This window comes from Chrysochloris asiatica, unplaced genomic scaffold (genome assembly GCF_000296735.1).
Source record: "Chrysochloris asiatica unplaced genomic scaffold, ChrAsi1.0 scaffold00203, whole genome shotgun sequence".
NCBI classification, from domain to species: domain Eukaryota; kingdom Metazoa; phylum Chordata; class Mammalia; order Afrosoricida; family Chrysochloridae; genus Chrysochloris; species Chrysochloris asiatica.
Genome location: NW_006408721.1, coordinates 5216977 through 5230509, shown reverse-complemented (window position 1 = coordinate 5230509; position 13533 = coordinate 5216977). Strand labels below are relative to the sequence as shown.

The following is a 13533-nucleotide window of genomic DNA, read 5'->3' as shown; positions in this document are numbered from 1 at the left end:
ACAATCAAAGACTACAGCCTTCAGTATGGATTGCACCTCAAGGTAAAGAAAACAAAAATATTTACCACTGGACCAATGAATACTATCAAGATAAATGGAGAAAAGATTGAAGTTGTCAAGGACTTCATTTTTCTTGGATCAACCATTTACACTCATGAAAGCAGCAATCAAGAAATCAAACAAGGTATTACATTAGGCAAATATGCTGCACAAGACCTCTTTCAAGTGTTGAAGAGCAAAAATATCAGTTTGAGGAGCAAGGTGTGCCCAACCCAAACCATGGTATTTTCAATAGCCTCATATGCATGTGAAAGTTGGAAAAATAATAAGGAAGACAGAAGAAGAATTGATGCATTCTAGTTAATTGAAAGTACCATGGACTGCCAGAAGAACAAATAAATTTGTGTTGGAAGAAGTAAAGCTAGAAAGCTCTTTAGAAGCCAAGATGGCCAGACTTTGTCTCTCATACTTCAGACTTATTATTGGGATGGACTAGTTCCTGGAGAAGGGCATCATGCTTGGTGAAGTGGAGGATCAAGGAAACAGAGGAAGCCCCGCTCCCGCGCACAACGAGATGGATTGGCACAGTGAGCTCAAGCATAGCAATGATTGTGAGATTGGCACAGATCAGTCACTATGAGTTGGTAGTGACTCAATGACACCTAACAACAGCATTTTGAATCTGAAAATCTTATGGTTTGGTATCCAGCAATGACAAATTGAAGAGAACTGGCATCATGTTCATCATCCAAAAGAGTATTTCAAGATCTATATTGAAGTATAATGCTATGATAGGACAATATCCATACGCCTACAAGGAAGACCAATTAATACCACTAATATTCAATTGCTCATATGCAAGTTCAGACTGAAGCTGAAGAAAATTAAAACAAGTCCACGAGAGCCAAAATATGACCTTGAACATATCCCACTTGAATTTAGAGACCATCTTAAGAACAGATTTGATGCATTAGGCAGTAATGACTGAAGACCAGGGAGTTGTGGGATGACATCAAGAACATCATGGAGGAAGAAAACAAAAGGTCCAAAATGAAAGTCACAAGAGACTCTGAAACTTCTTTCCAGCATAGTGATGCTTAAGCAAATGAGAAAAAAAATGAGGAGGTAAAAGAGTTGAACAGAAAATTACAGAGGGCAGCTAGAGAAGACAAAGTGAAGTATAATGAAATGTGCAAAGACCTGGAATTAGAAAATCAAAAGGGAAGAACATAGCAGTTTTCAAGTTGAAAAAACTTGAAAGAAAAAATTCAAGACTAGACTTGAAATACTGAAGGATTCTATGGGCAAAATATTGAATGATATAGAACTCATCAAAAGAAGATGGAAGGAATACACAGAGTCATGGTACCAAAAAGAAATGGTCACTGCTCAACCATTTCAAGAGGTAGCCTATGGTAATTAAGGAAGAAGTCCAAGATACCCTGTAGGCAAAGAAGAAGGCAATGGGAATTGATGGAATACAATTAAAATCTTTCAACAAACCGATGCAGCTCTGGAGGCACTGAATCATCTATGCCAGGAATTTGGGAGACCGTTACCTGGCCAGTTGATTGGAAGAGCTCCATATTTGTTATCAAATAGAGGTGACCCAATGTAATGCGGGAACCATCAGTCAACTTGTATATCATTAATATCATATACAAGTAAAATTTTGCTAAAGATAATTAACAACTGGAATAACACATTGACAGGAGACTGCTAGTGTTCTAGCTGGATTCAGAGAAGGGTATGGAATGAGGCATATCATTGCTGATGTCAGATGGATCTTGGCTAAAAACAAAGAACACTAGGAAGATGTTTGCCCATGCTTTATTGACTATGCACAGACTTTCAACTTATGAATCATGACAAGCTATGGATAACATTGAGAAAAATGGGTATTCCATAACACTTAATTGTGCTCTTGAGGAACCTGCACATAGACCAAAAGGCAGTTGTTTGGACATTGAATAGATTAAAACCAGCAAAGGTTTATGCCAGGGTTGTATTCTTTCACCATGCTGAGAAATAGCCAAGAAGTTGGAGTATATGAAGAAAAATGTGGCATCAGGATTGGAGGAAGACTCTTTAACAGCCTGTGATATGCAGATGATACAACCTTGCTTCTTGAAAGCAAAGAAGACTTACAATACTTACTAGTGAAGATCAAAGACCACAGCTCTCAGTGTGGGTTGCATCTCAATGTAAAGAAAATAAAAATCCTCACCTCTTGACCAATAATTCATGAAAAATGGAGAACAAATTTAAGTTGTCAAGGACTGCATTTTACTTGAATTCCCTATCAACATTCATGGAAGCAGGAGTCAAGAAATTAATGATGTATTGCATTATGCAAATTCACTGCACCAGACCTCTTTAAAGAATTCATGAGCAAAGATGTTAGTCTGAAGACTAAAGTGTGCCTGACCCAAACCGTGATATTTTCAATGGTCTCATATGCATGTGAAGGAATCGTGGTGTGACGCTGCAGGAAAACGCACTGGACTGCAAAGTCGTTTTGAACCACAAGATCAGCAGTTCAAAATTACCAGCTGCTTCTTGAAAACCTTATACAGGGTCATTATGAGTTGGAACCACATTTAACAACAGCAACAATGTGAGAATTGCACATTGAATAAGGAAGACCATAGAAGAATTAATGCATTTGAGGTATGGTGTTGGAAGAGCATATAAAGAGTACCATGGATTATCAGAAGAACAAACAAATCTGTGTTAGAAGAAGTACAGCTGGAATACTCCTTAGGTTCCAGGATGGTGAGACTTCATCTGTCACACTTGGACAAATTCTCAAGGGACCAGTCCCTGGAAAAAACATTATGAAAAAGAGGTCAGTGAAAAAGAGGAAGATTCTCAACAAGATGGCTTGGCCTAGTGGCAGCAGCAATGGGCCCAAGGGTAACAACGAATGTGAGGATGGTGTAGGACCAGGAAGTGTTTTGTTCTGTTGTGCAATGAATTGGAACTGACTAAATGACACGTAATGACAATAATAGCAATAATTTGGAATTGACTTGATGGCACTTAACAACAGCAATCATCACATAATGGACAGAGATACGTGAAACACATAAACCAGATCATGATTTACAGAACTCTCTTTGCACTTATGATCAAGAGCCAATGAGAACATAGTCTCCTTCGCACAATTTCAGCTACAGCCTTGAACGACATCTCTCTACTGTACACAATGGCAACTCTTAAGGCAAAATTGATTGCACCAGTTGCAGAAGAAGAGGCATCAGTTCCAAATAATAAGATCACTGTAGTGGGTGTTGGACAAGTTGGTATGGCTTGTGCCATCAGCATTCTGGGAAAGTCTCTGGCTGATGAACTTGCCCTTGTGGATGTTTTAGAAGATAAACTCAAAGGAGAAATGATGGATCTGCAGCACGGGAGTTTATTTCTTCAGACACCTAAAATTGTAGCAGATAAAGATTACTCTGTGACTGCCAATTCAAAGATTGTGGTGGTAACTGCCGGAGTTCGTCAGCAAGAGTGGGAGAGTCGTCTCAATCTGGTACAGAGGAATGTGAATGTCTTCAAATTTATTATTCCTCAGATCGTCAAGTACAGTCCTGACTGCATCATAATTGTGGTTTCCAACCCAGTGGATATTCTTACATATGTTACCTGGAAACTTAAGTGGATTACCTAAGCACTGTGTAATTGGAAGTGGTTGTAACCTGGATTCTGCTAGATTTCGCTACCTTATGGCTGAAAAACTTGGCATTCATCCCAGTAGCTGCCATGGATGGATTTTGGGAGAATATGGCGACTCAAGTGTGGCAGTGTGGAGCGGAGTGAACGTGGCAGGGGTTTCTCTTCAGGAACTGAATCCAGAAATGGGGACTGACAATGACAGTGAAAATTGGAAGGAAGTGCATAAAATGGTGGTTGAAAGTGCCTATGAAGTCATCAAGCTAAAAGGATACACCAACTGGGCTATTGGACTAAGTGTGGCTGATTTGATCGAATCCATGTTGAAAAATCTATGCAGGATTCATCCAGTGTCAACAATGGTGAAGGGGATGTATGGCGTTGAGAATGAAGTCTTCCTGAACCTTCCGTGCATTCTGAATGCTCGAGGGTTAACCAGTGTTATCAACCAGAAGCTGAAGGATAATGAGGTTGCTCAACTCAAGAAGAGCGCAGATACTTTGTGGGACATCCAGAAGGATCTAAAAGACCAGTTTGAGTTCTATGCTGTAGAAATTTAAAACCACAATATGATTAACATGAGCCTTTAGTGATTATCCAAGTATATGGATAACAGTCTGCTTTTCCTTTCCTAAATATGTGAATTTGGGCCCACATGATTATAGCACATGCTTGGCTTAACGTTTGCAATATGAGCCCTTGAGAAATAAAATGACCTGTTGTAGCATGAAAAAAAAAAAAAAAAAAAGCCAATGAGACTGAAGGAAGAAGTCCAAGGTGCATTGAAGAAATTGGCAAAGAACAAGGCACCAGGAATTGATGGAATAAAAATTGAAATCTTTCAAGAAAGTGAGGCGGCACTGGAGGCACTCACTCATCTATGCCAAGAAATTTGGAAGACAACTATCTGGCCAACTGATTGGAAGACATCCATATGTGTGCCCATTCCAAAGAGAGGTGACCCAAAGGAATGTGGAAAACATCGGACAATCTCTTTGATATCCTGTGTGAGTAAAGTTTTGCTCAAGGTAATACAGAAATGCTTGCAAGCATACCTTGACAAGGAACTTCCAGAGGTGCAAGCAGGATTCAGAAGAGGACGTGAAACGAGGTACTATCATTGCCGATGTCTGATGGATCTTGGCTGAAAGCAGAGAATACCAGAAAGATGTTTACCTGTGCTTTATTGACTATGCAAAGGCTTTCGATTGTGTGGATCATGACAAGTTATGGACAACATTGTGAAGTATGAGTATTCCATAACACTTAATTGTGCTCATGAGAAATCTGTACATGGTCCAAGAAAGAGGCAGTTGTTCGAACAGAAATTGGGAACACTGAATGGTTTAAAATTTAAAAATGTGTGTGACAGGGTTGTATTCTTTCACCATACTTATTCAACATGTATGCTGAGCAATTATCCGAGACGCTGGGTTCTATGAAGAAAAACGTGGCATCAGGATTGGAGGAAGACTGATTAATAACCTGTGATATGCAGATGATACAACCTTGCTTGCTGAAAGTGAAAAGGACTTAAAATATTTACTGATGAAGTTCTAAGGCCACAGTCTTCAATATGGATTGCATCTCAATGTAAAGAAAACAAAAATCCTCACCACTGGACTATAAACAACATTCTTATCAACAGAGAAAAAGATTGAAGTTGTCAAGGATTTCATTCTTCTTGGATCAACTATCAACACTCACAGAAGCAGCAGTCAAGAAATCAAATGACGTATTGCAGTAGGCAAATATTCTGCACAAGACCTGTTGAAGAGCAAAGATGCCAGCTTGAGGACTAAGATGCGCCTGACTGAAGCCATAGTATTTTCAATAAGCTCCTATGCATGTGAAAGCTGGACAGTAAATAGGGAAGACTGTAGAAGAGTAGAAGAATTGACGCATCTGAGATACGTTATTGGAGGAGAATGTTGAAAAGTGCCATGAAGAAGTGCAGCCAGGGTGCTCCTTGGAGGCCAGGATGGCCAGACTTTGTGTCTCAGGAGGGAGCAGTCGCTGGAGAAGGATACCATGGTTGGTAAGGTGGAGGGTCAGAGAGAAAGAGGAAGACCTCCAGCGTGATGGATTGGCAAAGTGGCAGCATCATTGGGCTCAAGCATGGCAACAATTGTGAGGTTGGCTCAGGATTCGGCAGTATTTCGTTCTGTTGTGCATAGGGTTGCTGTGAGTTGGTACCGACTCAATGCCTCCTAACAACAACTTTGCACTTAAAGTGAAACCAATCTCCTGGATCACAAAGCCCTACAAACCTGGTTTTGACATGACTTCTGACTTCATCCCTACCCGTCTCCACTTGATTCTTATACTTCACGCACTAGCCTGCTTTTAGGCTAGTTCTATTCCTGCCGATGTGTCTGCCATGGCTTTTGTCTGGAATGTTCTTTTCCCAGATCTTCACACATTTTTAATTGGTTCATTCTTGATATTTAGCCCTCAGCTTAAATGATTCCTCCTCTAAGAGGTTGTCCTTTACCACCGTCTTAAATAGCCATCTTGTCACTCTGGGTTACACCACCCTATACATTTGACTGTCTTCTCTAATGAGCCATGGGAATTGTGTCATGGAATTAGTTACCTTAATTGACTTGTCCACTCCATAATTGGGGAGAGCAGTTACTGACATGTAGACTATCAGTAAATATTGGTGAATGAATGAATGAGTGGATGGAAGCTCAACAAACAGTTGGTATGATTATAACTAGGACCACATGGTAGAGCAACTGACTAAGTGCTCTACTACTAGCCAAAAGATTGGTAGTTCAAACACACCCAGAGATACCTCAGAAGATCTGCTTCTAAGTGGTGACAACGTTGGAAACCCTGTTGTTGTTAAGTGCCATTGAGTTGGTACCAACTCATAGCAACCCTATGTAGGGTTTACAAGGTGTAGCTGGTGGTTTGAACCACCGATCTTGCTGTTCACAGTCTAATGTTTATTTTATAGCATCATACCAGGACTCTTGTGGACATCTGGGATCCCCGTAAGTCAGAATTGACTTGATAGCAGCTAATAGCAACAATAGTTAAGAGTATTGATTTGGGTGCTCACCTGGCCTCAGAGAATCCTGAGCCAGATTCTCAGCATAGTCTGAAATTCAGGATGCCAGGGGCTCTATATCTAGACCAGGGTCAGCTCCAGGGCTTCACTGGGATGTGGAGCCTCCTGACCTGGAAACCCAGAAATTAAGGTGCAGATAACTTGGTGTCTTAGGCTGGATTCTTGAGATTAGAAAATCAGTGAAACTTACTTATGGATCTATATAAAGATACATTTTTATTAAGGAAATGACTCAGTTGTAGAGGTGGGAGAGTCCCAGGTCTAGGTCAGAGACAGTAAGGTTGGTAAGCAGGCAGATAGATCCAGCAGGCACATAAGAAGGCAGGCTGCTGATGGTGCCCAGGTTTGGCAGGTAAGAGAGCAGGACACTGATTCAAGTCTAAAGAACTGGAGGTTGGAGGATGAGCCAGATGCAAAATCCATACCCAACAGAAAGTCAACACACTTTGCCTGAGTGTCCAATATATTGGAAGCAGGTCACACCCCTGATGAAACATCCTTTCAATTGATTGGTTGCTCAGAGCCAATCATCATAGAGTTAAGTATGCCTGCTCAGAGCTAATGATCATAGAATTAACTACATTGTATTAGATTTCACCATGGCAATAGCCACATCTCAACTGTCAAACCACTGGGAATCTTGGCCCAGTCAAGTTGACAGAAAGCCTTACCTATGACACATGGGTGCCCTCCTCCTTCAGACTGTTTTTTGATCACCACTGACTCATGTATTATTAAACTTTGGGCAACCTTTCTGAGCCTATTTTCCAAGTTGGCTGGTTGAAGATGAAGATAGCTACCTTGTCGAATTGTTATGGATGATATAAACATGTTAAGCACTAGATGAGTGTTTGGTTGTTTTCTCCTTAATGTTTGTTTCCTCACTTTCAGGAGTCTATCTCTTGCCATTGATATCTGCAGCAGGGCTTCCGAGATTGGGGGAAGCCTGGGGTGCAGATGAGCAGTCAGGATTGGACTGGTGGACCGCAGTGATTTACAAGAGAAACCAGCTTAGTAAGGAGTTCCAGAATCTTAGAGCTGGAAGACAGTACGGGACTGGGGCTACGAACAGGCTCTGGAATTAGACCTGGGTTCAGAGCCTGACAACTACTCTCTGGTTAGCCATGAACAACTTGACTATGCCTTAGTTTCCTCACCAGTCTAATGGGATCACTGTTAGAGCTACATGTTAGGGTGCTGTGAGGATTAAATGAGGAAATGCACATTGCCTTGCACATGGTAAAAGTAGAACTGCCTCTTAGGGTTTTCAAGATTGTAATCATTGGCAGGCTTTTAAAATGTTGAAGAGCAAAGATGTCAGCTTGAGGACTAAGGTGCACCTGACCCAAGCCATGGTGTTTTCAATAACTTCATATGCATGTGAAAGCTGGACAGTGAATAAGGAAGACCTGAGAAGAATTGATGCTTTTGAATTATGGTGTTGGAGGAGAATATTGAAAGTGCCATGGGCTGCCAAAAGAACCAATAGATCCATTATTGGAAGAAGTGCAGCCAGAGTGCTCCTTGGAGGCCAAGATCTCCAAACTTCATCTCTTATACTTTGGACATATTGTCAGGAGGGACCAGTCGCTGGAGAAGGGTATCATGTTTGATAAGGTGGAGGGTCAGAAAACAAGAGAAAGACCCCCAATGAGATGGATTGGCCAAGTGGCAGCATCTATAGACTCAAGTGTGGCAACAGTAGTGAGGTTGGCCCAGGATCGGGCAGTGTTTCGTTCTGCTGTGCATAAGGTCACTATGGGTTGGTACCTACTCGATGACACCTAACAACAACAACAACAGTCACTGGCACTGTATGATAAGCACTGGACCGAGGTTAGTGGTTCAATCCCACCAGCTGCTCCACAAATGAAAGATGAGGTTTTCTGCTTCTGCAAAGATTTAAAGTCTTGGAAACCTCATACAGGGTCTCTATGAGTTAAAACTGACTTGATGGCACTAAACAACAGTAGCAATCTTTATAGAACTAGACTGACTCATCTTTCTCCTGTGAAATGGCTGGTGAGTTTGAACCACTGATCTGTTGGTTCACAGCTTAGTGCTTTAACCACTGTGCCACCAATACTCCTCCAATGTATATTGTTGTTGTTAAGTGCTGTTGAGTTGGAATTCCAACTCATAGCGACCCTGTATAGGATTCTGCAGAGCAGCTGGTGGGTTTGAACTGCTGACCTTGTGGTTCACAGTCCTGTGCTGATCCTACAGTGCCATACCTTTGTATTATATTAGCAATTATTATTATTATTTAGTTTAGCTGCCTCATTTACAGATGAGGAACTTGAGTGTCCTGGAGTCCATTTTTTCCTGGCCCCTTGAAAGGCTGCCCAACCCCAGGCAGCTCTAGTCAAACAGACGTCATTGCAGGTGCTGCCACCTGTTGGCAAAATCAGGTATCACTTGGCTAAGTTCTAGGATATTGGTGTTAAGTGTTACTGAGTCGGTTCCGACTCATAGCATCCTGTTGTGGCACTGGCAGATAAGCACTCGACCTCTCAGTCAGTTTGAACTGCAAGGTTGGTGATTCAAACTCAGCAGTCGCTCCTCGGAAACCCTATACACGGTCACTATGAGCTGAAACGGACTCGACGACACTTAACAACAACATAGTGTTTCCAAAGAGTGATTGGCGGGCCTAGAACCTTGTATAATGTTATGGATAGAAGGATATGCATTGGATTTGTTCAGCTAAACAGGAAGGCTTACTTGGATGACAAATGATAACTATATTACTATAGTCTAAATGTGTATGCTTTTAGGAATGTCATGAACTCTCAGGGCACCCTCTACCACTGAGCCACTTGTTTAGAAAATCTCAGGCTCCCTGCATAGTCTAGCCTCCTCTGTCAGAAATAAAACATTTCAGGCACTTAGGGTTGAAGCAGAACAGGTTTACAGAAACCAGAACATATGTCAATGGAACATAGAAATCATAAGTCTTCGATGCACTGTGTTAACACTAGCCAACCACACATTTCAAAACTGCCAGCCAAGAAGGGACCTGTAGCACATGTCCTGCCTTCTTGAGATTCTGAACAGAAGAGGAAGCCAGCCACCAGGAATCCAGAGAATTGGGCTCTCCTTGGAAACTTACAATTCTAGACACTCCTGGAACTTTGCTTTTTAAGAGGAGACCTTCCGGGGAATTTTGACACAGACTCTTCACCTGCCTTTGGGGTGTTTTAAAAAAGTTATCTTTTCCTACTATTTTTTTTTTTTTTTTTCCTTCCAGGTTCTCAGCAGTTGTAGAAAAGCTTCCCTAGGGATGGGGTGAAACAGGATAGTGGGGCTGAGCAGTGTGGGCTTTCTGTACATGCTGCTGAGGATGTGTAGGGAGGGGTCTGTAGGGAGGGTGACCGCCCCTTGCTCATGCCTGGCAAGTCTCACCTCTCAAAAAGACTGAGTGCGCAACCCCTCTGCTCTTTGGCTGAAGCCAGTGGATGCTCTGAGAGGAAGCAGATGTGTTCTTCTGGGGCACCATGCCAGAGCCAGGACTCATGGGGTCTAGAGTACAAGGTGGCTTCAAAACGTTCATGGAAAAATTCCATTACCTTTTAATTCTCTTTCCTCCTGAACATTTTGAAGCCTCCATATATATCTCTATTGCCCCAGCTCTGTCCGCCAAACTCCAAGTCTGGAAGGAAGTGGACGAGGAGAAGAGTCTGTGGCCTTACAGCCTGGTTCTCAGTCCTAATCTGCCCCGATGTTGATGGAAGCTGAGTCGATGTGTCTGCTTTCTTCTTGTCTTATCACAATTTAGTCCCTGCTCTGAGTGGCTGGTGAGCCAGTCTCTCCTTACCCACCAAGCTGCTTCCACTCAGCCTGGTTGGCCCAAGCTGGATACTATCATAAGGAGCCAGTTCAGCCTTCTGAAATGCCAAGATATGAAGAGATTCCAGCCCTCTGCAAGATCTTTTAGAAGAAAATGGGAAAGTATAGGGTCCTCTAGTGCTAGCTGTACAATTTGTCCCCTTGTCTCAAGAGAGAATTTTTCCAGTTTTGTGGTGCCCCCATGTGGTCATTTATGCATATCGCAGCCACACTGCTCTCAGAAAAATTTCACAGAACATTCTGGTGGGAGAGCTGGAAAGCTTTCTGGTCACCCATTGTATCACAGCTAAGGAAATGAAATTGAAGGGTGGAAGGGCCTTGGCAGAGGTGGGGAAGCACCTTGAGATTTCAGTCTTAATCCAGTGCTTTGCCCCTCCCTCACCATTCCACACAGATTTTCTGTCTCTAAAGAGCTTTCCTGCGAGCCTGGGCTGAACTGAACTGAGGGCGTTTTTCTTTTGGCTGTGACAGGGTGGATAAAAACACATGTAGTAAAGGAAGCCCAGTGCTGAGGAGGTGAGCATAATAGCAGGGATTTAGTTTGGTATGTATATTTGGGCATCAAATAGTGTAGAAAAATGGAATTAAACAAAGAGTGATGAAAATTGAAAGTTGAAGTGATGAAAATTAACATGGCAATAATTAGTCCAGTGGACTAATGAATCAGGTGGACATCAGTCTCTGTGACTCTGAGACCAGAGGATCTAGATGGTGCCTGGCTACCACTATGAACTGCTCAGAAAGGGATCACCCTAGAAGGTCCTGGATAGAGTGGCAGAAAATGTGGAACAAAGCTCAAAGTCATAACGAAGATCAGACTTACTGGTTGCATAGAGACTAGTGGAACCTCTGAGACTGTGGTCCTCAGTCACCTCTCAGGTGTGCAACTGAACTTGTCCTTGTGGCTCAATTTTCAGTCAAGCAATCGATAGGTGTATAGTGGAGACACGTCTACTCCATAGAATGACCAACCATTCCAGATCAAGAGGGAAAGTTCATGAGGGGTGGGAAAGAAGGGCGAATGGAAACATGGAGCATAGGAGAAGGTGGGGGCATTGCAGTCAGTGAGATGAAACAAAGTGATTTGTTGACTATAAAACTGATGAGCTAATTCTCTAAACCTTCAACTAATTCACAGTAAAAAGTGAAAGAAAAGGGTAATGGAATTTTCCATGAAGTTTTTGAAGTTCCCTTGTGTGTGCATGCACACATACAAGGGAAAATAAAAAAGTACTGCTACAAAATCTTAGAAACATTTTTATAAACATAATATAAAAAATGTGAAGTTACTGTTTCTTGGCATATCCTCCGTCTAGGTCTGTACACTGCTGAAGGCTGTTTCCATGTTTCTAACCCTTTCCTGAGGGGTCCTGGTGTGGCAGTTTAGGTTAAACACTGGATTGCCAACTTTAAGGTCAACAGTTCAAATCCACCAGTCACTCCTTGGAAGCCCTATACAAGGTCACTATGAATCAAATCTGATTTGATAGCACTTATCGTAATAACAGCAACCCTTTCCTGAAGAATTCTGGACTCTTCAATTAACACCATATCAAAACACTAGTTTTGGCATACTTGAGGGATTCATAATGTGTTCATTTTTCAATGTTCTTTTGAGTTTTACAACAGAAAGAAGTCATAAGGTTCAAGATCAGAACTGTAGAATGGATGGGCTAAGAGTGTCCTGATGACGTTCTCACAGTACAGCTTTTGCTACCCTTGAAGAATGATCAGGGGTGTTGTCATGATAGAGAAACATTCCTCTGCACAACTTTCCTGGCCTTTTCCTCACCAATGCAGATTTTAATTTTTAAACACTTCTTCATAATAATCCCCTGTGATCATCCTGTATTCTTTGACAAAGTCTATCAAGATCGAATCTTTGGAAATCCCCAAAGAATTTAACAGGCCCACCAGATCCCTTCAGAAGCCACTATTTTAATTGGGTTTTTCTTTTGAAGAAACTTGAACAAGCCTAAGACAAGTGTATTGGTGAGAGAACTCATCTGCAGCCTTCCATTAATTGCAGACATGACTACACCTGGTTTGTTTGAGTAAACCTGTGCATGTATGAACTGGAAACCTAGTAACAGTGCTTTTTCACTTGTTAAATGCCATCGAGTGAATTCCAACTCACAGCGACCCTGTGTAAGGTTTCCGAGGAGCAACTGGTAGGTTTGAACTGCTGACCTTGTGGTTTGCAGTCCAGTGCTGATCCTACAGTACCACACCAGGAGTCCTTATTCACTTAGCCTCATATTTCTTATGTAGACACACATACACAAATGAAACTACTGGACAAGAAAACAAACTCAGATGCTGTTAGGTCATCTGACTCATGGTGACCCCATGTGTATCAGAGTAGAATTATGTTCCTGAGAGTTCTATTTAATTATTACTAATTCTGTTTTTGGTGCAAATATATGTAGCAGACCCTATGCCCACCCAGTAAGTAATTTCTACATGTACAGTGTAATGGCATTGGTTCCATTCATCATGTTCTGTTACTATTCTCCATATCGCTTCCCATATCATTTCACTACCATGGACTCTGACTCTCGGCCTCATAAAATGCAATTTGAGAAGTAATTCTTTAAAAGATTGCAATTCTTTAGTAATTCTTTCAAAATGTTCTTTAGTAGTTCAGCTGAACTTTGAAGATGACTTCAGAGGACTGTTACAACTCAAGGTTTAAGCATTTTCTCAAGACAACAGATGAAGGGGTTTCCCCAGCTTCAGCGTTCCAGTAAGTCTGGATTCTATAAGAAAATTGAACTTCTGTTTCTTATTTTCCCTTTTCGGATCAGGACTCAGTAATGGTAACCAGACACCATCTAGTTCTATATAATATACTCTATAATATACTCACTCATAGATTTCCTTTCCGCCTGGAAAGGAGGCGGAAACTAGCCCTGCAGTCTGGTTGC

General features: G+C 41.8%; 1 pseudogene; it reads left to right on the top strand.

Moving 5' to 3' along the window:
- Window positions 1-3208: 3208 nt before the first annotated feature.
- Window positions 3209-4238, top strand: LOC102826953 (annotated as a pseudogene).
- The last annotated feature ends 9295 nt before the right edge of the window (window positions 4239-13533 follow it).